We start from the raw sequence: 25,335 nt of genomic DNA on the forward strand, positions 1-25,335 counted from the left end.
ACATAGATATGTCGCCTAAAATGGCCAAGGTGCTGAAAGTTACAAAACAAACTGACATCTCTGCTCTGTTGGCAACCCCAACTACAGACAAACCAAAGAAAGGGGACTTCACCGAGGCAACGACCTCAGATACACGTGTAGAGGTGGACCCCGACCCCCTGGCACAGGCAGTGACTAAATCGGACCTACAGAAGCTACTAAAGGCCATCAGAAAGGAATATCAGAAGGGCATGGAAGAGGTCATGAAAATAAATCACGATCCTGGACAAGCGGATGGAGGAAGTGGAGGCGAGCACAGAGGAGGTGGAGACGACCCTGTGCAAGAATAGTCATGAGATCGGGGAGGGCTCGGACAGGATTACAGCACTCAAGGCCGGCTGAGAAGCCCTCAAACTCAGGCAGGAAGACACAGAAAACCGTTCCCGTCAGAACGACGCAACCCACTTAGGCGGATCCCAACAGCAATTTCGGACGCAGACCTGGGCCCCTATGTCAACGACCTCTTCCGCTTTATTCTGACTCTCCCAGATGAATCTACACTTGAGCTGGATAGAGTGCACCGAACAAGAACAATACCAAACATCTACCCCGCCCGATGTACTGGCCAGAATACACTTCTATAAAGTGGAGGAAGAAATAATGTGGGAATCTAGTGACTCACCTCGCATTCTCTTCAGGAACGCCTCTATCTCCCTGTATCAGGACCTTGCAACCATCACACTAATGAAAAGGAAGGCCCTACGACCCGTCACGGACTGGCTCAGCGAAAAGAAAACTACCTACCACTGGACGTTCCCCATGGCCCTGTCCGTCACCTGGGAAGGCAAGCCCTGCCTCATCTGGACCCTACAGGAGGCTGAAAAGCTCTTGAATCTGGAGACAGAGGAGAACAATCCCGATAAGGACACAACCTCCCGATAAGCCCGACCAAGGAACACTGGTTTCTCCTGGACCCGCGTGGCAAGAAGTCGTAGGCTCAGAGGACTACCACTCAAGGGTAAGCGGAAAAGTAAAGACTGAAAGGAGCACCTTCCGTACAGCCCAATCTATAGACTTCAGCTGGGTACCCCTAATAAAGGCGCCGCCCCACGAAAAGTGGAGGGCATGGAGATGCGGCAGCTGCTCGGCGGAACACCATAATGCCGGAGTGCCAATGTCTCACTGCACATTAGTTGAGGTGCTGTTGCCTCCAAGTTAGTCGGTTGTGTTGGCCCTGCCAGATACCTGTTGGTCAAAGGCTAGTCCTGACAACCTGGTTTGATTTTGGGCGGGGGGGATAGGGAGGGGCCCGTATATGGGGGACTTTAGTAGAGGACTTAACAATCAACATGGGGGCTGGTTTATTGGAGGATTATAAGAAGAGGCGATCAAAGGAATTCAGGTGCACAACCTCCCTAGATGATGGAGACCACTAAAGAACGTCCCATGATGTCATGGAATGTATAGGGGCTGAACTCGCAGAGGAAACGAAAGTCTGTTGAACACAGGCTGGTTCAGCTCACAGCAGACATTGTCTGCCTCCAAGAAACCACCTACTGGGGCCAGATGAGAGGAGAATGAAATTTTGACAGTACCCTATGCGGCTCTTTGCCTCATCGGGGCAGAAAAAAAGGGTGTTAGCCATTTTTCCCAGCCACGCAGTCCCCTAACACAACTCTCAGTCAAGCGAGATCCGGCAGGGGATACCTCATGCTTAAGGTGCTATTGGTCAAACTCTCAATCACCATCGCAGTAATATACGGCCCGAACACCACTCAAGAACGCTTTCTCAGCAACATCCTCCCTGCGCGTACCGCCTTCATGGAAGGCCGCCTGCTAATTGGAGGAGACTTCAACCTCCCCTTAACATAGATAAAACACTGCCACCCTCCAGGGAGTACTTTACTCATGGAGTGGGGATGGCAGAGTTCCTGAGGGATACAGGCACCATAGAAACCTGGAGGTTAGCTAATAATGGAGTCCGAGATTACACTTTCTATTTGGACATCCACAAGGGATTCTCAAGAATATAACTACTACTGATGTCCAGCGTGTTATACCCCTGCATTGAGGACATACAAATCGGCTGCAGAGTGATATCTGACCACGCCCCAGTAATAGCCCACCTGCGAGTCGAGAACCTTCCTGCCCCCCCCCCCACAAAGGTCCTGGAAACTTCAAGACTACATTCTGTCGGACATAGCGTCCAACTGCGAGCTCCGGGACTCCCTTACAAATAATTTCACGGAAAACGCGGCAAAAAGGTACCTCCGAAGCCTTGGTTTGGGATGCGATGAAGCCAGTCATTAGAGGGGTGGCCATCAACTGCACGGCGGCACATAAGAAATGGCATCAACTCCAGCACACCAAGCTGGAGGAGGAGGTGGCAGAGCTGGAGTCACGCTTCAAAATACACCAATCCGTGAAAGCAAGAAGAGAACTCAAGAAGGAGAAAGTGGCTCTTGAAATGCACCTGGCAGACCAGTCGGCCTGGGCCTTAGCATACACAAAACAGTATTATTACGTAAATAGCAACAAGGCTAACCAGCTGCTGGTGCACAAACTGAAGAAGCTGCACTCCCAGAACAATATACTATCCCTGTAAGACCGGAATGGCAAGCCCTGCTTCACACAAGCAGAGAAACTGGAGATCATCACTGAACACCACAGGGGGATTATGTCCGGCTCCGCCACAAGCAAAGAGGCACAAACCCGATACCAGCAGTCTGCCCAACAAGACCCCCCCACACCCTCACCTTGACACTCTGGAGCTTCCTATCACCACGGAGGAGGTGACTGATACAATTCGGTCCCTGAAGAACACAGCCCCAGGCCCCGACGGACTGTTCTATACAAAAAAAATACACTCACATCCTGGCACCCCACCTTTCGTCGCTGTATAACACCTTCTTGACTACCGGTAGCAGTACCCCCTCAATAGAGGGTGGTATTTAGATAGAAGCCTAAGGTCTTCACCTCATTGGCTACTTTGATGTCATTGCCGTCAATGGTGAAGTATGCGTATTCCGGACTTAATTTGGACAAATGGGCCGTAGTGCCTAGGATGATAAGTCTTGTTTTATCAACGTTCAGGCAGAGTCCATGGGTGGCCATCCATGCCTGAACGATGCCATACATTCTATTCACCAAAGCCAGGTCCATGGTGTAATCTCCGGTAAGAGGTAGGAGGATTTGGGTATCGTCTGCATAATTCGTGTAGGCAATACCCAAATGGTCCATTTCGTCAAAGAGGGGCTTGGTGAATACATTATAGAGAGTCGGCGAAACGCAGGATCCCTGAGGTACACCACAAGTAATGGGGATAGGATTTGCTGATGCCGAGGGTGAGAAGACTCTCATAGTCCTATTGCTAAGGAATTACTCTATCCATATTATAGCTTCCTTGGAGAAATGGGCTGCAGAGTCCAGGTGGCTGCATAGGACTTTATGGTCTACCAAGTCGAATGGAGCTGAGAGGTCTTGGAGGAGGAGTAGGGCTAATTGACCCTTATCTCTGAATTCATCTATTTGGGACTTAAGGTCAATTAGAGCTGTTTCCGTACCATGTTGAGGACGGAAACCAGATTGGTGAGATCCTAATAAAAGGTTAGATTCCAGGAAATTCTGGATCTGAATATATGACACTTTATCTAGAATTTTTAAGAGAAATGGCACAGTCGTTATAGGTCTGTAGTTTGCCGGTATGGTTGGGTCAAGGGTTTGCTTTTTAAGGAGGGATAGTACCCACTGTTCTTTCAGATTATTAGGGACAGTACCTGATGTGAATGAGGCATTATTAAGTTTAGAGATGAAGGGTGCAAGTTCTGTAGCAGCATCCTTGATAGGTTGTGCTGGGCATTGGTCACCCTTACAATTGGATGGTTTGAGTCCAAGTATGATCTTCTCCACCTCAATAACAGAGACTTTGGAGAACCTGAAACGTGTTTCTAGTTTGCAATGTGGCAGCTGCACTTTGTTAGGAGTGGACAAAGATGCTAGTGAAGCTTTCTTTTGGGCAATTTTAGTTTGTAGACTAGAGACTTTGTTAGTTAGTGCATGCTGAATGTCACTACACCAAATTTTGTCTTTGGTACAATTTTCTTGCGATAAGATGGGTGTTTCTCGTTCTTTTAAGATTGTGAACAGTTCTTTGGTGCTGGATTTAGACTGTGATATTCTATTGTTATAAGTCTCCTGTTTAGCCAGGAGGATGTCTTTCTTGTATTGGGTTGAGATATTGATAAGGTTTGTTTTATTTTCTGCTGAGGGTGAGAGTCTCCAAGCAGTTTTACATTTTCTTTAGACTAGTCTTAGATTTTTTAAATGCGGAGTGAACCATGTGTTGAGATGTTTTTTTAGGTTTACTCTTCCTTAGTTTGGGAGGGGCAATATCGTCAAGGGCAACATTCATAGCTTTGTTGTATTCTTCAACTAGAGAGTTGGGGTCCATATTATCAGGTAAGGAGTTGAGGTTAGGTAGTATGTGAGGAAGTAATTTGTCTACTGTAATATTTTTTTTGTTCCTCGTTAGAGTAGGTGGGGCAAGCGGGGTGGTCTGAGCTATAGCCGATTAAGTTACCAATGTGAATGACAGAAGATAATGGTCAGTCCAGATTTGAGGAGCTATCATAGTGATAGAGAGACATTGCAGTTGTAATTTGCAATCCAATCAAGGGTTCGTCCTTTGTCATGTGTGGGTAGGTTGACTTTCTGGGTAAAGCCTAGTTATTTCAGAATATTAGCAATGGCAGTGGATTGGGGATCCTTAGTATCATTATAACCCAAGTTGAAGTCGCCTAGCACTATGGTTTGAGAGGTATTTTTAAGTTATTTGACAAAGACATGGAGATATCTTCAGGGAAGGTTCCCATCGGGCCCGGTGGTCTATAGATGAGATGAATATTCAACGTTTGGGAATCGGCAGTGTGTATTTTGACTGTAAGGCATTCGCAAGATTTCAAAGTAGGTGAAGTGGCTAATCTCATGGAGAGGTTAGTTTTGGCAATAATTGCTATTCCACCTCCTCGAGAGTCATGTCTGTCTGCTCTCAGGAGAGTGTAATTATCAGGGATTGCCAGGGAGAGAGGGCAGGGCCTGCGGCTTCCTGCAGCCAAGATTCTGTGATGGCCAGGAAGTCAAGGTTATCTGTTAAGATGATGTCAGATATCTAGGTTGCATGTGCAATTATTAGGGCCCCTTTAAGATTAGGCTAAGGGGTTTCTGACGCATATGGTAAATTGGATCTAGGATTGTCTATACTAATATGGCTGGCAGAGTTAGGTTTAGGTCCTTTAGAATTAGTCAGGCCTATAATAGGCTCTGTAAATACTTTGTGGGGTAGGCTCCTTTTGAGGTAGTTTAGTCTATCTACTTTTTTTGCTGGTATTTCATACCGTTTGGATAAGCGTGCACGCAGTCTGGTATTTCTATCAGCAGTACTACATGGTGCCTGTATGATGAAGGGTTCTTGCTGTGGGCTAAACTTGTAGCCGTCAGAGTGGGGGTGGGGGAGGGGAGTATGAATACTATTTAAAGTCGTTGTAAAGGAGGGTATAGTAGTCGGGAAGGTAGCTTGTATTACTATGATGATAGGAGAGGCAATGTGTAGCGTTAGCCACACAACCTTAAGTATAGCACCTAGTAGGAGTCTATTAGGACATAGAAGGTGCATAATGGCAGTGGGATGCAGGCAGTCCATGTTGGGCACAGTGGGCTAATAGTAGGCTAGTTCAAGAGTAGACACAGTGGACTGCAATAGCACAGATGCAGGTGGGCACAATAGGATATGCCATTTTCAGATGCAAATTAGGCATAGTGGGCTGAGCTATCATAATTCAAAATAGACATAGACACAATAAGCTACTAAAATGCTCCAAACACAGTTAGGCAGAGTGGGCTAAACTAATGCAGGTCAAGATAGGCACAGTGGGATGGTGTAGTCGGGCATATTTAGGCGGAATTTACTCGGTGAGCAATGTGCTTCTACCGTGGAGACATATAAATGTATGGCGAACAGGGTTGGGGCACCCAGTAGTGCACTAGGTAATAAATGGGGGACAGGGGTGGGATAGCGAGTGCGTAGAGGGTAACAGAGGAGGTAGGGTCAAACAATGCTGTTAACTTGCAGTGAGTCCATACTTCCATGATTGCTGCTGAGGTGTACGTAGATATGGGTCCAAGATTTTTGCTAAAGTTTGTAGGCAGCAACAGCGCACTGAGGCGAACAGGGGCAAACAGGGTATGTGGCCTTATAATGGCCTTGATTGTGGCCGCCGGCTCTTCCACCTGCAGGCGGATGTTTCCTTTCAAATAGGAAACAAGCAACGTTGCTTAGCAACGAAGAGGCAACACAGCCTCACTCTCATCCCGCGATGCGCCCTACATTTTGTTTTAGTAGAATGTCGGCGCTCGCGGATGTGCTGCAGAAAGATGCAGATTATGGACAAGATGTCCAGGAAATAGGTGCAGTACTGGGCATTGGCGTGGTCCTGGCAGGGAATAGCAATTAGCCCAGTATGCTGGGCTCACAAGGCCGCATATGTATTTGGTTTGACTTTGTTTTATCTCTGCATTTGTCTTTCAATGATCAAACTGAAGTCCATTGAGATGCTTGTTTATAGATAAAATTAAATAAAAAGATTAGTTGAAGAAAAAAAAGTTCAAACAAGTGAAATCATTACTGAACTAATACAGACAATACACAATATTGTGAAAATTGATTTGGACAAAAGTGAACAATAATTCACTGCATTTTTACACACAGATGAAACATTTAACAATGAAGACATTAATTACATAAATGCATAAGAACATGTTGTGTGTTTACTCTATATTAACCAGTTAGGTTAGTCTTGGCAAGGAACATTGGTCATTGCTTAATCAAGACCAGTAAGAGTTGTATGCATGTTAGTGATCTTCCTTAGTTTGATCAAATATCTAATGAAGAAAGACCTGCTGTCTCTCAAACCCTGATATATTGACAAATGGGAGGAAATCAACTAACGCCTAATTTAATATGCAATGCCTACTTGCCTTCTTTTGTAAAATTTCGTCTTGAAATGGGCAGTCATGGAGTCACAAAGTATAGTAGCAGTTCTCATTTAGATAATACATCATATAACTTAATTGCAAAATTACATGGCTAACATTCCACATTTATCTCATGGTCCAAGACTGCACAAAATATACTAATTATGCATGCCCTAGCAGACGATTCCCTGGTTATGCAAGGCCTGTGTCACATACTAGCCGCCAATGAATGTACCACTCTCTATCATTCACTGGACAGTGAAAAGAAGACCGGAGTACGAGATGGAACCTATTCTCCATGAGCTTGCTAGTGTTTCTAGTTGTCTCATAGCATTTGAGAACTGTAAAAAGAATAAAAGGGAGTACAACATGACCTCAATTGTTCTGCCAGACAGAATCTTTTAGGAAAGGCATCAACTCCATTTGGAAAACAGTGGTATGGCTACACATTCTCTGCTAGATGCAATTGGAGCCTAATTTATATTCCTGAACAGCAAAACTCTATTCCAGATTCAACTAACCTTATTTTGGTTTAATAGCTACTCAAACAGCTGTGACAAATCAAGTGTATTTGTCCCTTATCCCCAAGGGAGAGCCTCCCACTTTGAGGTTAGGGAGGGCAGCCTGCTCCGCAAGATCCTCCATAGGAGTCTGTGCAAGTGAGACCTCACTGGGTGAGGGGCCAAGGACTCCCGTTCCTGCGAGGAACTCCCTAGGCCACACACCATATAGCAGCATATATGGGACTACCTGCTGTGAGGAATAATGTGTTCCCTGTATATTTGGCTGAAGACAATGCTGGAAAAGGAAAAGATGATACAGGAAGGAGAGCGGGGGGAGGGGAGAGCGAGAGAAAGAGGGAGAGAAAGAGGAGTAGGAAGAAGGGGAAGAGGCCGTCGGGCAGGATTATATGAAGAGAGAAACTCATCCCAGTCTTAAGGACTGTGGAATCTGATAAAATGAGATGCCTGGATTGTTATCATTAGAGAATCATAAGACCCACTGATCAAGAATCATTAGACTCATTGGAGAGAATCAGTACTCTTTGTTACAGAACCAATACATATTAGTACCCATTGTTAGAGAACCATTATTTAGTATTATTCCTTTAAGAATGATTGCATCTTGTTTAGCTATCCATTGTACATTGAAGGAGTATCATCATTATAGTATCCATATATTTTACACTGCCACTTTGCCATTTGCAATAGAATGACACTTGCACGTATTTAGAGACACAGGATATTTGAATCATGACATGTAGAGATGATGTTTTGTATTATGCATTGTAGCGCTTAGGCTGAGAGAAATGTATTGTTTGCAGGAGAGAGAACGGATGTGGCCTGGAAATGACACACTGTCCTATTTGAAAATGCCACGTAGAGCCATTTAGAATGTACACATGTATGCTTTGTAGAGACACATGAAGAGACTGTCATGTATGTATGTATGTATGTATGTATGTTGAGTGTGCACTAGAATGAGTTTGCATTATGTAGCTCTTGCATTACGAGAGGAAAAAGTAAACGCTAGGAAGCATTTAGCATGAGGCCTATGAGCCATTTCTGATGGCGACACACAGAAGTTGTTTGCACTGGGCTCAGCGCGAAGATGTTATGGTTAACACTGAAAGAAGGAATTTGTACAGTTGCTTGGCAGGCAGACAGATAGAGCGAAGGAGGCTTATCAGCACAGCTTGAGCTGGTGTTCGCGGAGACAAATGTGGGAGGGAGCGCGACATGGAGTGGGTAGAGAGGAGAGCGAAGCCTTTGCAGGCAATGAGATGCTTTGAACACAGGGACAGAGAGAGCATTTTGTGAAGCCAACAGATGAGTGAATGGAGAATAGATGGAATTAGATGGTATTTTGCACCGCACTCAGATGGCCATGAAAGAGATATGATGTCCAATGTCACTTTGACACAGCACACGTAGTGACCAGAACGCGACAAGAACATAACACAGACTGGCAGGCATTTGCTATACGCTGACAGACAGACATTGTTAGCTTAGAAAATGTGAGTAACCATGGGGAATGAGTGCATCATTGGAAGAGTATAACCAAGGGGGAGAGGGGACTAGCTGGAGTTAGTTGCTGAGGTTGTTGGCTGTTGGTTGGAGATGGTGCAAGATGGAGTACGAGATGTGATGAGAGAGAGGTGTCTTGGTGCAGCAGACTGATGAGGCCTTGATGAGATCGAGAGCTTGGAGAGTTGGCAGTTACCCGATCTTGAGGCCTGCCACGGACTGACTGATTGCAGAGTCGTGCATAGAGGAGAGCCCTGGCAGACAAAGCTGGAGACCAAGGGAAGTATGGTCTATATGGCCTAGACTAAACTGATTGCTTTGGGTTTGATAGAAGGGGAAATCAGACAGGGATTGTTTAGAGTGAGTGAGTGTGAAGGATTGGTGTGGATTTGATCCTGCATGAAAGAGATGGATGCCGACGCTTGCATTTAGACTGCATTAGAATCACAGGCTTGCATCACAGGCTTGCATTAGAAGACTGTAAGGCTTATAGTTATTGCATGGTAGATTTGCTTTGCACCAGAAGTATAAAAGGTGCAAATTAGACATTTGCAATAGTTTTAGGATTGTCTGCATTATCATGCTTTGCTGTGTGATCACAAATAAATGTATTCCATTGTTATAATTGAATAGATTCATGTGTTTTCTTTGTGTTGTGTCTTATGTTATTTATATCCACAGTAGTAAGATAGGAGTATGTTGGTATGTTGTTAGAAGTAATCTAGGAGTAACACAGTGCACATAGGGCCCGAGATACGAATGCAGCAGGGGCAGGGGTATAGTGATCCATAACCCCCTAGGAGATTGTCTAAGATTGTCTAAAACCGGAGCATGGTTGCCCAAGGGGGCGGGCTACTAGACCATGGTTAGGATTTGGTTTTTCAGACTAACAGGACGATATATTCACTAACAAACTGTTTAATTGGAAGTTCAGTTTAATAACAGTACATTGGCAGTGTGGAAAACAGATAGGGAGAATAACAAGCAACACTGTATGAAAATAATGAAAGACTGAAAACAAAGACCATGGAAGGAAGGGAATTTACCCTATGATTTTAAAAGTGAAGCGTGGAGAGTGGAGAAAGCCTGGCATAAAATCCTGTATTGAGGGATGTGAGATAAGACTACCAAGTGAACAATATAAATAAAGACAGTTATAGAAGGAGAGAACCCAGGAAAGGGGAATTATCAAATTGGATCAGGTTCAACCGAAGATAGGACAGCCTGGTTTAAAAGACTAAGAAAGATCTACAAGTGTAGACAAGACCATGGGAAAGTATCTCAAGGAAAGTTACCACAAAGAGACAATAAGTGCCAAGAACATTGTGGAAGAGCTACAAGAGTTTATCAAGGCGATATCCAGAGACTATTCTAGAAGATTGTATTAGGAAACGTATGTAGTGAGAAACTTTTAAAACACGAGGAGATAAAAGAAGACGGGGGGAAGAAAGACATTCTTTTGGCCTTGTTTGAGTTGGTTATATTAGGGGTAGGGTCAGGTAGAGTTCGGTTTGGACTGAGGACATTTTACTTTGGGACTTCCTGACGACTGTCGAGCACCTTTAGTATTTTTTTTAAACAATTTTTATTAATTTGCAACAAAATAACACACACTTTGAACATAACTTCCAATGATACATCATGTTATTTGTCTGTTCAAACCTTCCTACTACCCTCATCCCTCTACCTCCCACCAGCCTATTCCACTTGCAATGACTACCTATGGTGTAAAACTGCTAAAACTTTCCCATAGCTCTATTCCACAAGTTGTGATGGTACATGTACCCGAGTCGGGTGCTGAGGAGATGTCCGTTTTTGTAACGCAGGTCTCCAGGCCACCAGATTCATGTTTTGCTCTTCTTGGCCTCGCCAGGATGCTTCCTGCCACACTGCAGTTTCTGCCAATGAACATTTCTTTCTGGAGGTCCCTCAACCACAACCCAACCACTGGGCCTTTCCGTGCTTTCCACCCCATTGCTATCCTTTGCTTAGCCAAGATGTATGCAAGGTCTTTCAATTTACTCATGTGTCTCGCATGTTTTGGTCTCGGAATAATTCCTAGTAAGCACGCCTTGGGAGTGACCGAATCTAGCGGCAAGCCCACCTTAGTTAGGGCATTGGCCACTCCAATATCGGCGTCTGTCTGCGCAGGCCCAAAACATATGGATCAGGTCTGCATTGATGAGGCCACATTTCGGGCAGGCTTGTTCTTTTGCATTACTAAATTTTGCAATTTTCTTCAGGGTTAAATATGCTCTGTGAGTAACATATAATTGGATCAGATGTAGTTTCGCATTTCTGGACACTTTCTTGTGGTATCTTAAGGTCTTGCTCCAAGCTGTGTCTGACAGCTGCTCTTGCAAGTCTGCCTCCGAACGCTGCCTAATTTGTATAAGATTATCAGGCCTCGACATCAAGACCCCATATAATCGTGATACTGCATGGCCTCCTTCGGAAATGTCATATAATGTTTCTATCGTAACCTCTTCTACCAATATTCTCTCTCCTCCTGGCCACTTTGCTTTTATTCTATGGAGAAGTGGGGCGTGGGTTATGTGCTGCCCTTCCCATACTCCGGTCTCCGAAGTGACCTCATTAAAGGTCATTCGTTGCCCCTCTCGTAATATATCACCTAGTGTCACCACCCCCTGGGCTCCCAGTACTTCCTAACATTCAGCCTAAGTTGAGCGTCTTCACTCTTTAGAGTCACTAATGGGATCTGGGGCATTTCTTTGCCCAGAAATCGGCAGGCCCTTTGCTACATAATCATGCCTAGCCTCAGCAATAGAGGGAACTTGGGGGTCACGTGATATCGTGGTCAACACCATCTCTTTGAAAAGGAATGGGTTGCATGCCGGTTGTAGTAACTTAGTGTCTTGGGTCAGTTCGTCTTATAGCCAGCACGTGGTAAACTGCAATTGGCACGCTACAAAATACCCCTCAAAATTCTGCACTTTTATCCCTCCCTGTTCGTGTGGTCTCTGTAATTTCTCTATCAACATTCTACATCTCACATTATGCCACAGAAAGCTCCGGTAGGTGGCGTTCAGTGTCCTAAAGAAGGCTCAGAGTATATTATATGGAACATTTGTCAAATAATGCAGCGGCCTAGGAAGCACCGCCATTTTCAACCGCGCGGCCCTTCCCATTAGTGAAAGCGGCAGCTTGGCCCAAAATGTCATGGAGTTCTCTATTTTGTTTACCGCCCTTGACGTGTTCTGCGCATGTTTTACTTTAGGGTCGTGGAAGATGTCTACCCCTAGATGTATAAAAATTTCCCATTTAATCGGTAATTCTGGTCGCAAACTCCGGGGTCTTCCCTTATACCCTGCAAGGGGGAATAAACTTGACTTCTGTGCATTTATTGTAATCCAACACAGGTCTGCATAGCGCTCAAACACATCTAATATGTATTGTAGGTTAGTCTCTGGTTGTTGTAGGTAAAGAAGCATATCATCCGCATATAGAGAGATCAGATGTGTAGTACCCCATATACTGATGCTGGCCTTGTGGTATTCTTCCTGTAAGTATACCGCCAGCGGCTCTAAGGCCAATATAAATGGCATAGGGGACCAAGGACAGCCCCATCTCGTCCCTTTGCTTAACACCCATTTTGACTCTCGCTACTGGGTTGCTATACAGTAGCTTAACCCATTTAATATACGTGGGACCCATGCCAAAACCTTTTAACACCACTAGCAGCCAAGGCCACCTAACTGAGTCAAATGCCTTGACTGCATCCACAAGGTTACTGCCATAAACTGGGAGCTGTCTTGGGTCTGGTCGATGACATGGCGTAATCGTCTCAGATTACATACGATATTCCTATTTGGGACATAACCTGACTGATCTGGGTGTATGAGCTTGTGAATTACAGGTTTCAACCTATTAGCCATCAGAGCCGTCAATATTTTCCTGTCTTGATTGAGTAGCGAGAGGGGTCTGTAAGAGCCACATTAGTTATCAGGTTTGTTAGGCTTCAGTAATGGGACTAGAATTGACTGCCTCAGTGTCAGCGGCAAAATGCCTTTATCTAATGATTCATTAAGCATGCCCAACAATGAGGGAGTGATCCCTGCCATAAATTCTTTATAGAACTCACTGGGTAGTCCGTCCGCCCCTGGAGCTTCACCGGACAGCAACCCTCTTATAGTATGTTCCAACTCCTCTTTGGTTAAGGGGCTTCAAGCTCGACAACTGCTTCTGCGTCTAGCTTAGGAAGATCTATCAGCACCAAAGCGTCTTTCATCTCTGTCTCAAGGGTTTCTGACTTCCCCTCGTATAGTTGCTTATAACAATCATTAAAAAAATGTATTTATATCCTGTTGTGTCTCACAGATCTCCCCATTCCTAGCTGTAATTGCACAAATCATGCCCCGCTCAGTTTCACTTTTGTACAATCAGGCTAGCAACCATCCTCGTTTGTCTCCTTCAGCGTGCTGTCATTCCAAATATTTCCTATAACTCAACTCCCCCAATCTGTCCCAGTGTGCTAAACATTTGTGGCGCAGGGCAATAGCCTCTTGGGCGTTCTTGCCGGGTGGATCTCTCTGACCGTTTATGGCTTCTAATTTTGTTTCTGCCTTGCGTAAGTCGTTCTCTACTGCGGCCTGAACACCATTCGCCTTGGCGATTGCAGTCCCTCTGATCACCACCTTGAATGCTTCCCATAACATGCCACGGCGACGCCACACTACCTGTATTATAATCCTGCACACCTTCTCGTAACTTTTCCCGGAGTGCTTCATCCCTGAGAGACTAACTTCTAAGTCTCCATGTCGGGATGCGTGCTCTCAGGGGGGAAACTCGCCATGTGACCACCAGCGGGGCATGATCTGACAATACCTGTGATTTATATTCTGTCCTATCAAATTCACCTAGGGTGTCCTCTCCTGTGAAAATATAATCTAATCTTGTGTACAGAGCTTGGGGAGTGGTATAATGCGAGTATCCGCGGGCATGCAGGTCTAGCGTCAGCCATATATCTGAGTGTTTAAATGCTTGCAATAATGTGCACAGGGCTTTGTTGGAGGGGGCAGGGTGCGTAAATTTGTCATCTGATCTGTCTACTGAAGGGTTGAGCGCACACTTAAAATCCCCACCCCATATCAATGTGCCATCTCTGTGTGGACTTATTAGCAGGTATAATGTGCGGAGATAAGCTGCAGTCTCTTGGTTTGGTGCGTATGTGTTAATAATACAAAGTTCTCTGTGCTCAACCCGACCCCGCAATATGAACCTCCTTCCCTCTTTATCCTGGAACATCTCAAGCACCCCTTAAAGGAACCGACTGTGCTACCCATATTATTACGCCCCTAGCATAAGCAGAATATGACGAGGCCAGCGTTGTGCCGCTCCATTTTTTTTGCAAGTGCAGTCGGTTTATCTTTTGTGAGGTGCATTTCGTGCAAGAGTGCAATATCAATTTTCTGATGCCTTAAATAAGTCATAATCTGGTTACTTTTAATGTAACTGCTGAGGTCTCTAATGTTCCAGAATACCATCGCAATGTAAAATTCGGCTATGTACCATCAGTCCAACATTCAAGTTCAGCATATTCCGCGTGGACACATAGGCTAACAATAGCCCAGCTCAATCACTTGTGCTCAGGCCTCCCCACTTCTCGCCTCCGTCCCAGGGTCATGTCCTGGTGCGTAAGGCACAGTAGGAGGATACGTAACGCTAGTATCCATGCAAACCAATGCAATCTTGGTGTAGGACGCTACTACGTAGTGCAATCTTAAGTAAGCACCTCATTATTGGCTCCTGAATTTAGCAACTTTTGTTGTCTGTGGCTTATGAGTAAAGGACTCTGCAGCCCTGTAATAATTGTGGTTTTCTGCCTGTGATTACTCCCGACTACTTGGACCGGCTTCTGTAATGGTTGGCATATTCTGCGTGTCCATCCATTTGTGTTTGTCTTCGGGGTTATTGAAGAAGATGGCGCGGCCCTAGTGAATAACTTTCAGTTTAGCTGGATGCAAGAGCATGTAATTCAGATTAGCCGCTCGTAGTCTCCTCTTGATTGCTATATAGTTCATTCATTGCTTCTGAACCTGCAGGGTGTAGTCTGGATATGCTGTTATCATGGCAGACGCTCGTTGGATCGTCTCACATTTGCGAAAGTGTTCCAGGATCTTTTCCCTATCACGATAGTTCAATATCCAGGCTCTTATTGACCTCAGTGGGGCTTCCGGCGGTGGTTTCCTCATCAGCCACCAATGCACCCTTTCTACCATGAAGCCTTGACCGAGGGCACCTGGACCGATTTCCTGCTGCAGCAGGGTCTCTCTGTACTCTGTCGGAATTGCCCGTTCTTCAACTTCTGAGAGCCCAATAATTCTTTCATTGTTGTGTCTAGCCCTCCCTTCTGCATCTTTGTCTCTGTCCTCCAGATTACACACTTGTTGTTGCAGTGCCCAGACTTCCTCCATAGTGTCTTTAAGGCCACTTGTATTCTCCGCCACTGACTTTTCAAGCGTTCCAGTGTGTTTAGCGAGTGCCCTAACATCCGGTCTTAGTTAGGTCACATCTATACTGATGCCGTCTATTTTAGCCTCCAGAGACTCCTTCAGAGATGGTATGGCCGCTAGGTTCTGTTTATCTCCTTCCTCGAGTGTCTGCTCCCTTTGAGGTGTTGAGGTTCCTTGGGCAGGGCTCTCCACTGGGAGCGCAGTCTTGGTACATGCCTCCAAGGTGAGCTGCTTTCCTTTGCTCTTCTGGGTTTTAGATGCCATGGCTATCGCCGTCTCGCGTCTCTGCATTCGTGCTAGTGGGTGTGCAACGGTTACGCTCACCTGGTATCCACGGAGACGCCACCCAGCTGCCGGAACACTGGTGCCCTTCTCGGTCGCTCCCGGGTATTATCAGCGGGGAGGTCTTCCTTGTTTTGGGCTTTGGCGAGCTCTCCGCCCTGCCTTCTTGGCAGGGGCGCGTTGTCCTCTGTGGGCGATTGCAATCGAGTTACTTCACTGATGCTGCCCCTTTGAGTCTCTCAGGTAGGTCTTATTACTGTTCTTCTGTAAGCCTTTCTTTGAACTAATGATGTATTTTCTCTCCCAGTAGGTGCGCGAGAGTCCGCTGTGGGCCGTTGGCTGGATTTGGGCTCACCGGCAAGTGATGGTGTTTCGGGAGCGCCTCGATGCGGTAAGTGGGCGCTATATGTAGCGCTATGGTGCCGTGCTTCTGCTAACCTGTTGTCTTTTATTCCCGTTGGCCGCTGCAATCACCGAAGCAAGAGGCTCCTAAGCGGTGCTGGTCGATGGGCGACTTGAGAGGTAAGTTGCCGGCTCTGATGTAAATGTCTAATGTCTCTTTTCTCTCTTTTTGCAGGTTCGAAGATCCAAGAAGCTTGCTGTTCCTTGGGTGCTGATTGCAGTCTGCGGTGGGATTTCAGGTAAGCTGCTGAAAATAACGATTTCCCTTTGTTTTGCAGGTGCGGACTTGAGGTTCAAAGATGCTGCAGAACACGATGAGCATCACGTTGCTGGAATGCAAAGTAACTCGAAGCGTGTACTGGAGTTCGGGTGTGGTTTATATAGCCTGCAGGCATCCCAGGTATCACTGGGCCTGCCACACCCAAAATGCTAGGCCGCATGGTTCAGTTTAGGAACTGAGCCATGTGGAGGCATCCATGTTGTTGCGCAATGCCCTTATGGGCCCTGATTAGTGCTCTAGCATATGAGCCTGGCGCCAAAGGTGCCAGGACTGAGTCCAAGAGAGTCTGGGGGCAAATGTCAAGGCCCTTGAGGACCTGATGGAGGTAGAAGTAGCCCACCTGACCTGGCTATCCAGGCGTAGGGCAGGGATCGTGACAGCAACCCAGATGTATCGATCCCGCTGCTTGCCGGTCTATTAGTACAGGCAGGGTTTGCCGCACCCCCTACCATCTGCTCCCTGGAGTACTTTGGCAAACCTGCTAGGTGCTAATTGTAGCTTGACGAACAGTATCGACAATCTCTAAATCTTGTATCAGCTTGGGCCCTCTGCTCTACATCCACCTTCACTTGCAGTTTCTGAAGGTGAATCGCCTGAAAATACCATCCAAAGAACAATACCCGACAACGTCAGTCTTGACGGGATCCCTTAAAGTTCCATTCCACTGTCATATTGATAGAAGCAGAGCAGCAGTACCGTGCTGGAAACCATTCGGCAAATTCTGGAAGCGCCAATTTAGCTCCGGTATGTCATGCATAGGGCCCCTACCGGTGCCCCATATGCACATTCTTGGCCACGGGCTGCCCATCTACTATCGGGCTCCAAAGAAATTGCTCCTCAGAAGCACTTGGACGGGGGAAATCTGGGCATCTAAATGAATGTTGCTTAAGTGTGGTGCTGGCCCTCTCTGATAAGTGTTCGTTAATAGTACGTGTTGCCACTGTTTTTGGGTTCCCAGGCTGTGCCAGCATCCAATTCGCCTTTACGTCCCTTTGCAGTGTCAGTGGTCCTGTGGACGGTATACTCTCTGCGTGTTCAACGCGTCCTTGCAGCCCAGCTCCCCTTCTGGTCCGCCCCAATGCCGCCAATGGCCTGCTCCCTTCCTGGTCCACCTCCCATCAGCAGTTATAACCAGCATCCATCTCGGTCTGCTTCCATTCTGTGGCCTGAGTCAGTTCCCCCCCATGGTCCGCCCCAGCTGCAAATGTATTTGTTATTATGTGTGCGCACACAGCGCCCTGATATCGCTGATGGTGGCGGTGTGGGGGGGGGGCGTCGGGTGCTCTCACAGAGATGCGTGTCACAAATGTACTCCCAATATTCCCGGCCAACGGTCCGTGCCCCACTCTCCTTACCGTGGGTGTTGTCACGGCCTCTGCGCCTGTTGCTCTCCCAATCTTCCCACCTTGCGTCCCTTTCCACAAGCAACTATCCTCAGGTACGGCATCTGTTGTGACTTTGTCCTCCCTCGGGCCATCACACTTAGCGATCTCCCCTTTGTTTCATGCCGCCATCTTGCTTCCTTTGCTCGCGGGCCGGGTCCCGACCTATGAATGGCCAGCACTCAATTCGGGCGCTCCTAATTCCCCAAGAGTGCTCTGCTCTACACGCCAATTTCTCCCACCTTGGGCTGCAATCACGGACGTTTATGCTCACTTAAACATTGTCCTCAAGGCAATATCATGTACGGATCTCAGGAGCTCCAGGAAACTCGTCCTACCTCATGGCTGTGTAGCCACGCCCGTCGAGCACCTTTAGTTCCTTTAGATAGGCAGGGACATCCCTCTAGCACCAAGGAAAGATAGGCTTTATTACTTTAATTTTATTTAAAACAAGTTAGAATGTCCTTAACGTGTCCGACTCCTTCTGACCCGTTACACAGCCCAATATATTTCAGTATTGTTATGCCAGTGTGCTATATAATACATAAATCGGGGCAGGTTTACAAATGTTCACAGGTCTTGTGGTTTTGACAATGTAGAATTATTTATTTATTGCTTATATAGCTCTGACTGTGAGCACAGTCGCAGTGCCCAACATTTAAATTACGTGGACATAAAATTGCAGATGCTCCATTTTTAGTTGTGCAATTTGTGTGGTGTTTAAGATGTATGCCTATGCCGTCACACGTAACTATAGTCATAAGTCTAGTGAGTTTGCAATGGGAACAGTTAGCACATTTCTGCTCGGTATGAATAGATCAATTCATCCTCAGTGTTCTTGTCTCTTTGATAGACGAACATGATTTTAGCTAGACCAACGCAAACCACATTCAAACTCAGGCAATTGTTATTGATATATGTTTTTAGGGCAGTGCTATTTTTAGAGAAAGTGTCAACACACACTAAATTGTTCTGAAGGTGTCCTGTGCCTTTGCTTGGAGCAATGTTTCCCCGACGGTAAACAAAACTCTTCTGCTAGCTTTCTGTTGGGTCCTGCTTGCCTGCCTGCCGTGTTGGCCATCATGGGTGAGGTATAGAATGTTTGTTCGGTGCATGCTATGTGCTTGAGCAGCTCAGAGAAGATTGGGGGGGGGGGAGTACTCAGAATTAATGTTCAGCTCGGAGGTCAGTTGGGAGCTGAGCTGCTATGGATGAGGTGGCCGTTCAGTATCTGTTATACATGTGCTTGAAGGGTTTAAGAAGGAACTAAACACCTGTGGTCTGCGAATATCGCTATCATCACTTGTAACATGGGCTCCTGTGTTGTGCCCGAGTGGTTAGGGTTTGCTCTGATTCACAATATTTCCATCAAATCGTTTGCTTCGGAGAAATAAGTGATCTTTCTGGGTGCAGTGGCAGAGGTGTTGCTAGGTCTGGAAAAGATCTGGGGCTACACTGATGACGGGAATTGGGCTAGCTAGCCTTTTGATTGTAGCCCGAGCTTCTATCCAGGGCACAACCAAAAGACCCAGAACTTTAGCCCCCTAACCCCCCTCCTAGCAACGTCTCTGCAGCCTGCATGGCAAATGTTGGCATAATGCTGTAGGGCCCCGGCCAGAGTACCTTGCATTCCCGTTTGTAGCCACAAATGAAGTGGATAAGCAAGCACAAGCAATGGTTTTCTTCTCTGTTAGGGACTGCCGTTGTACGTTGAGACTGTGGTATGTTTGGTGGCATGACAAATACTATTACTAAAAAAGTAAGCTACATCTGAAGTATCCATGGTGCAGGATATTGAAGATGATTGGAGTGAATTTCGGTCCCATATTCCAATTCCTCTGATAAAAAGACAGAAATAAGAACATTTTTTGCTGGCAATTGACCTTCAAGTTCCCAGACGCATGAAAAAGATAATGAAAGAATCATCAAAGTCGAAATTCCCAGATGGACATAAATGAGCTTGAAAGAAAAGCTGCACTTGACCAGACAAAGTTGGGGCATCTAGGTCAACTAACAAATGTTGCTATAATAAAACCTTTAACAGTCAGGTCTGGTCTCAAGTCACCATTTGAAGGATTTGGCACACATTTTTTGTCCAATAAGCATGGTAACACTGCAGAGCACATAAGTCCAAAATTCATGAATTATTTGGAACAGGAACCACCTGGTAACAGGAGGTTACAACACATGTAATGCATCAATGACCAACAACGGACTGAAGCAAACTGAGGATTTTGTATCTCACCAAGGATTGCAAGTCCCAGGAGTAATCAATCAAGGCTGACACCCAACAGCCACAGATGCTCAGCTTCCTCCTTCTATCCTTGTACTGCAAATGTGAGGACAGCGCTGTGTGTAAGGAATTCTGGAAAATGCCTTTGGAATAAGACAAAAAGATGCCACAATCCTGAAATGGATTCGAATCAGAGGATAATTCTTAAACGCAATGCCAAATTTATATTACCACATATTCATGCTACAAGGTCTAATCGCAAATTCAAACTACACACCCTCAAGACATGCCTACCTAGTCATGGGCATGGTAGTGAAGGTAATTAATTGTGACATTACAGAGAACTTCATTCGTCTTTGCACAAACTGAAAAACGTATGCGATATTTAAAACAGGACGGATTATGTGCTAGTATAGGTTCTTCAAAAGGGGTGAGGTGCTCACTCTGGATCCCAGATCATCCAGCCAAACAGAGGCTGAACCAGTCAGCTTCCTGTGAAGGCATCATGAAGAAAGACACAGACAACAGATTCAAAGTTCAAACGGATATGCTTCATTAACTTAAATGTCAGGATGGTTGAAGGCTTAACTTGCCCTATATTAAAGGTGTGGGTTCCCTACCTAAAGAAACTAAGGAAAGGGAGTCAGAAAGTTCAACTTACAAGTCTGTCTCCAGAACCTATCCTTGCATTCACAACTAAAGCTAAACAACGCGCAGGGATGTCAATAATAAAAGAAAAGTGTTAAAAGTAAAGTTCTGAGCTTCTACCAGCTCCTGGTTCACTTTCCAGCTCCCCTTCCCCAAGTTCAAAACAGTTCTACAAACGTCTCAGGGTTCCTTCCCCAAGTTCACAACAGCTCCACAAAATATTAGGGGTTCCTTTACCCAAGTGCAAGACAGTTCACAAAGTCTCGTCTTTCCCGGGTTAAGCTTGTCAATTTATACTTGCTCTCAATCTGTCAATGTTCAAAGTAACCGCTCCAGACCAACTGTATACTCCTTGAGGTTTCTTAACACCGTTCAATCAGATTGCTTTCTCTTGCTTCACTTTAGCAACCTCTTTGGCTTTCACAATTGAGGTTGAGCAGTCTATGCGCAGTTGTCGGACCACACGGTTCACCCATTACGGGTTGCGCAACCAGGAACGCTAAGTTCTCTAGCCCACACAGGTTCTTCTGTATCTGTGCCTGTGTGTTGGTTCTCATTCACTTGGCTTTTCCTTATTGTCAACTTGCCTTTATTAGCAGGTGCTCTTCTCTTTGCCAGTTTCTTGATTTTGCCACAACATGCTTTTCACATACTATTCACTTCGTGGTGTTCTTGCTTCTTCACCACTTTGCTTTCATACTTTCTTGCAATAGCTTATACTAGCTTTGTTTTTGTGCTTTGCTTTCAAAATGCTGTATCTGCTTTTCACATAAATTCATCATCTGTTCACAGCTTTACCAAAAGCCTTAATTTAGTTTGGTATTAAATAACTTGAATCTTGCAGTTTACTGCTTGCACTTTATATTGTCCTCAGTATTCCTGTCAACCCGTTACCATGGGCTCATTGCATCTTGCACATACTTTTATATTCAGTCGGCATCTATTTTGTCTTGCACACAGACACCAAGAGCGCCCCGGTTCCAGTGCTCTTCCCTATTCAGTCACTGGTTCTTGGCGCCTCCTCTGTGCGGCGGTTCCCTCTGTTTCTGCTCAGCCGGCATGTTTTCCTCTGATCGTGAGCTCAGCTCGCTCTTCACTTTCTGTTTGCCGCCGGCAGCTCTGCTTCCTCTCCACGGCCGCTGTCAGTGGTTCTGCTGCTCTCCTCTCTTTCCGCAGCTCCGGCCCGACCAGTGAGGCTACCACTTCTGTGACCTTCTTACAGGCCACTCAGCCCTTGTTCGCACAGTCTCTTGGGCTCATCTGCCTGTGTCCTGGCTCTCCTGCAAGACCCACCTCAGCTGCCTCCTTGAACACAGGATTCTCCCTCCAGGCCTGCATCGATCGGCCTGGCTTCTCTCCTGCTGATCGCCCCTGCTGTGCTCTCTCACTCCTGGCTGGCTCCACCTTTTATAGACCTGCAACCATTTGATAGGTGAAATGACAAGTTAGTGTGTATTGCTCTTAGTCGCCTCTTCCACATCTCAGTAATATAGGGGGTTGAATGAGGGGAAATGATGGAAAATGATTTAAATAGTCCAAAAACCCTGGGGCTGGGGGAGGTTGGTTCTCAGAAGGGAAAGGGGATACCATGTGTCGCCTGTGGATATCCTCTCCGCAATCACCAAGGACCCTCCACCCAGGTGATTCTCCCTCACTGCTCCACCCCCAGGGTCAGGATACAAAAGCGATGGCCTTTCCCTGGCCACCAGTTATTCCCAACCACCCTCCATCCACTGAGGTTGAAAACTGAGTAATGGAGAAGTGTTGGGTCCTGGCTGCCTTTGACAAACTACAGCAACCAGAATCCCTTGCACATACCTAAGGGGATGTAACCCTACACACCTCAAACAATCTGCCTACCTGATGATTGGGGAGGCATGAAAGCATGCAAAGAGGAATACAAGAAAGGATTGTGGGGCTAAATGAGCTGGGATACAGAGTGCGCCCTTTTTCAAGAACAAGTGTTGGTATATGTTAAGGTTACAAATGGGAAAAAATATGACCTACTAGTAACCACACGTATTAAAATGCAACACAGCAGTGGAAATGGCCCGATGCCATCGGGACTGGATGTCATATGTGTACTCTATCTGTAGAATCCAGAGAAAATCCGACAATATCCCTGCTCAAACTCTCTCATTTTCAAAAATACTTGCATTTATGGTTTGTGAATTCTGAAACAGTTGGGAGAATGCCCAGGTCTCGGGTAAAACAGGAGGATATTCATATTTAAAGAGCTAGCTTAATAAAGCACAAGCAAACAAGACTCAAAACAATCTAAAAGATAAACTTGAGCAGCAACCGACTAAGCACCTGGTGGCCGGCCATACTAGGTAACCTCAGATACCTGCATGCTCTGAAGCAATGTGCAGGACCTATAAAGGTCAAGATTGAGACAGTGGGTACAGAAGTTTTTCTTGTACTTTATGATGTTTTACAGGTTACTTGCAAGGAAACAGAAGTGAATATCAGAATTCCCAAAGCTGAAAAAGGTAAAAGCGGAATTAAAATTCCCAAGTGTCATCATTGCTTACAAACCACTTGAAAATAGTTACTGTACGGTAGAATACCCCCATTATTAATGACCCTTGTATCAGAGAGAGAAGTTTGCAATGTATCCCTCGTATGGCAAGGCGACATGGGCCGCCATTAAAGGCGGTCTCCAAATTTCCCCTGCAACCAGAAATGATTGAATTGGTGGATAAACAGAAAACGTTTGCCAACGTGTCAAAAAACATGCACCTGTCTTGAATTCACTTAACCACAGCATGAGAGGATCAGAAGTGACCTTCCCATACATTTTATATCCCCTGCACCGGTTCCAAATAGGCACAGGGAAATGTGTTTCCCAACTGTGCTTTGAAAAGTGCACCTCTTTCGAAAATTGGGATTTACTTGAAAATGCCCAGAACCCCCTCACCACCTTCTGCCTTGTGCAGGTGTGCATTTGGGGGGAAAAGAGCACATCAATGGGCACAACTATGACGCACACATTTAAATGTCCTTTCTGCACGGTTCACCAGCTTTTTGGCGCAAGTGAAGTGAATGAGCATCCCATCAGTTGCACCATACAAGTTTTGAAAATCATGGCATGGTGGTTTATCCCTACTGATCACTTCGTCACGATGTACGTTCAGTTCAGAGAGTGTGGTTCGATGTGTCAGAGGGGAATTAGGAATGGGAAAGGACACAGCGGAAGAAAAGGGTGCATGGGGTTTTTACTGTTTCTGCAGTCATTAACCCTAGATTTGCTCATGAGCAGGTATTGTGTTAAATACACTAGCTCCAGAACAGATACTGGGAGTGGAATCGGTAGCCCCAGAGTACGTACTGTGCATACCATCATTGTCGCACAGCAGGTATTGTGTTTGTAGTTATAAGCCCCAGGGCAGGTATTCTGTCACATGTAAGGGATTAGCAGCTACTGTATCAAACGTCATTAGTTCCAGGGCAGGTACTGTGTCTGGAATCGGTATCCCAGATCCGGTACTGTGTCTGTAATTAATTGCCCCAGGACAGGTAGTCAGATGTAGCTGATGAGCAGGTACGTACAGTATCGGAAGTCATTAGCACGAGAACAGGTATTGTGCTTGCACTCTTTGCTCCAGCCAGAGGATGTGATGGGCCTTTACCATTAGCGCTGGAGAAGGTAGTGTCTGCTCCTATTCAATCGGGTGTTGTTTCTGTGTTTGCAGCCATTAGACCTAGAACAGACACTGTGCCTGGAGTTATTATCCACAGGAGGGTCATTAGACACAGAGAAAGTACCAGATCTGCAGCCATTAGCCCTAGGAAATCATTACTTTCACAGGAGGCACTGCAAATGGAGACATAGTACGTCTGCAATCATTAGCCGGCGAGGTACACGTACAAAAGAAAATACGGTCTTTGTGGTAGCTGCACAGCAGTTACTGCGTCTTCGGGCATTCCAGAAATGTACCAAACCAGCTTCGGAGCAGCTACTGTGTCTACAACACCAACAACCTGCGCCTGCTCAAGGTGCGCTCAGATGGTGCGGTCCCACAAGGGCGCCCCCACGACACAGCAACAGTGCGCATTGCCTCCAACACGCTGTCATGGCAACAGCGCCCATTAAATAATCACGGGGCGATTAGGCGATGTTTACATGACACTAAGCTGGGCTGGCACTGCCAACAACAGGCTGCCCTGTGAAATGTCAAAACCAGATGTATAGGGAGTCGCGTATTTACCATTTTTTATTTCAACATGTGATGAGTACAATACAACGAATTACAGCTTCAGCTGCAGCCTCTTAATTCAACGTGCATTTCCAGAGGTTGCAAAAGGGCTACTCTAACCAATATAACAACAAAGGGGTGAGAATTAACTGAGTTAATGGACGCTAAAGGAAACGCATAAAAAATTAATTACAAGAGCTGGATCGCATGGACTCACCTGATGCTGCCTGGAAACCGAAGCTTTAGGTAAAGGGAGGCCTTATGTTGTGGTAGCGTCTGGTTCCCATCCGAGAAACGGACCATAGCAACGCTCCGCCTCCTCTTCATCACGTGGGATGCTCTTCATCAGCTGGATTGCAAACGTTCACGTGGGTTGCAAAAGGTCCACTTCATGTTTGTTT

At 46.0% G+C, this 25,335-nt stretch overlaps 1 protein-coding gene across 3 annotated transcripts in view; it reads right to left on the reverse strand.

Moving 5' to 3' along the window:
* The window catches only part of LCA5 (lebercilin LCA5), a 489,123-nt gene extending 463,788 nt beyond the window's left edge, over positions 1 to 25,335 (reverse strand). Inside the window, exons 1-2 of one of the 3 annotated variants that reach the window (XM_069606293.1) lie at positions 25,152 to 25,335; positions 20,100 to 20,230 (exon numbers count right to left, since the gene is read on the reverse strand). The gene's annotated coding sequence lies outside the window, so the exon portion shown is untranslated. Of the gene's footprint in view, positions 1 to 20,099; positions 20,262 to 25,151 lie in introns of all 3 variants that reach the window. The other 2 variants (XM_069606296.1, XM_069606295.1) reach the window with 2 other exon arrangements.

The sequence above is a fragment of the Ambystoma mexicanum genome, chromosome 4p (assembly GCF_040938575.1).
Source record: "Ambystoma mexicanum isolate Mex_15411 chromosome 4p, UKY_AmexF1_1, whole genome shotgun sequence".
In the NCBI taxonomy this organism is placed as follows: Eukaryota; Metazoa; Chordata; class Amphibia; order Caudata; family Ambystomatidae; genus Ambystoma; species Ambystoma mexicanum.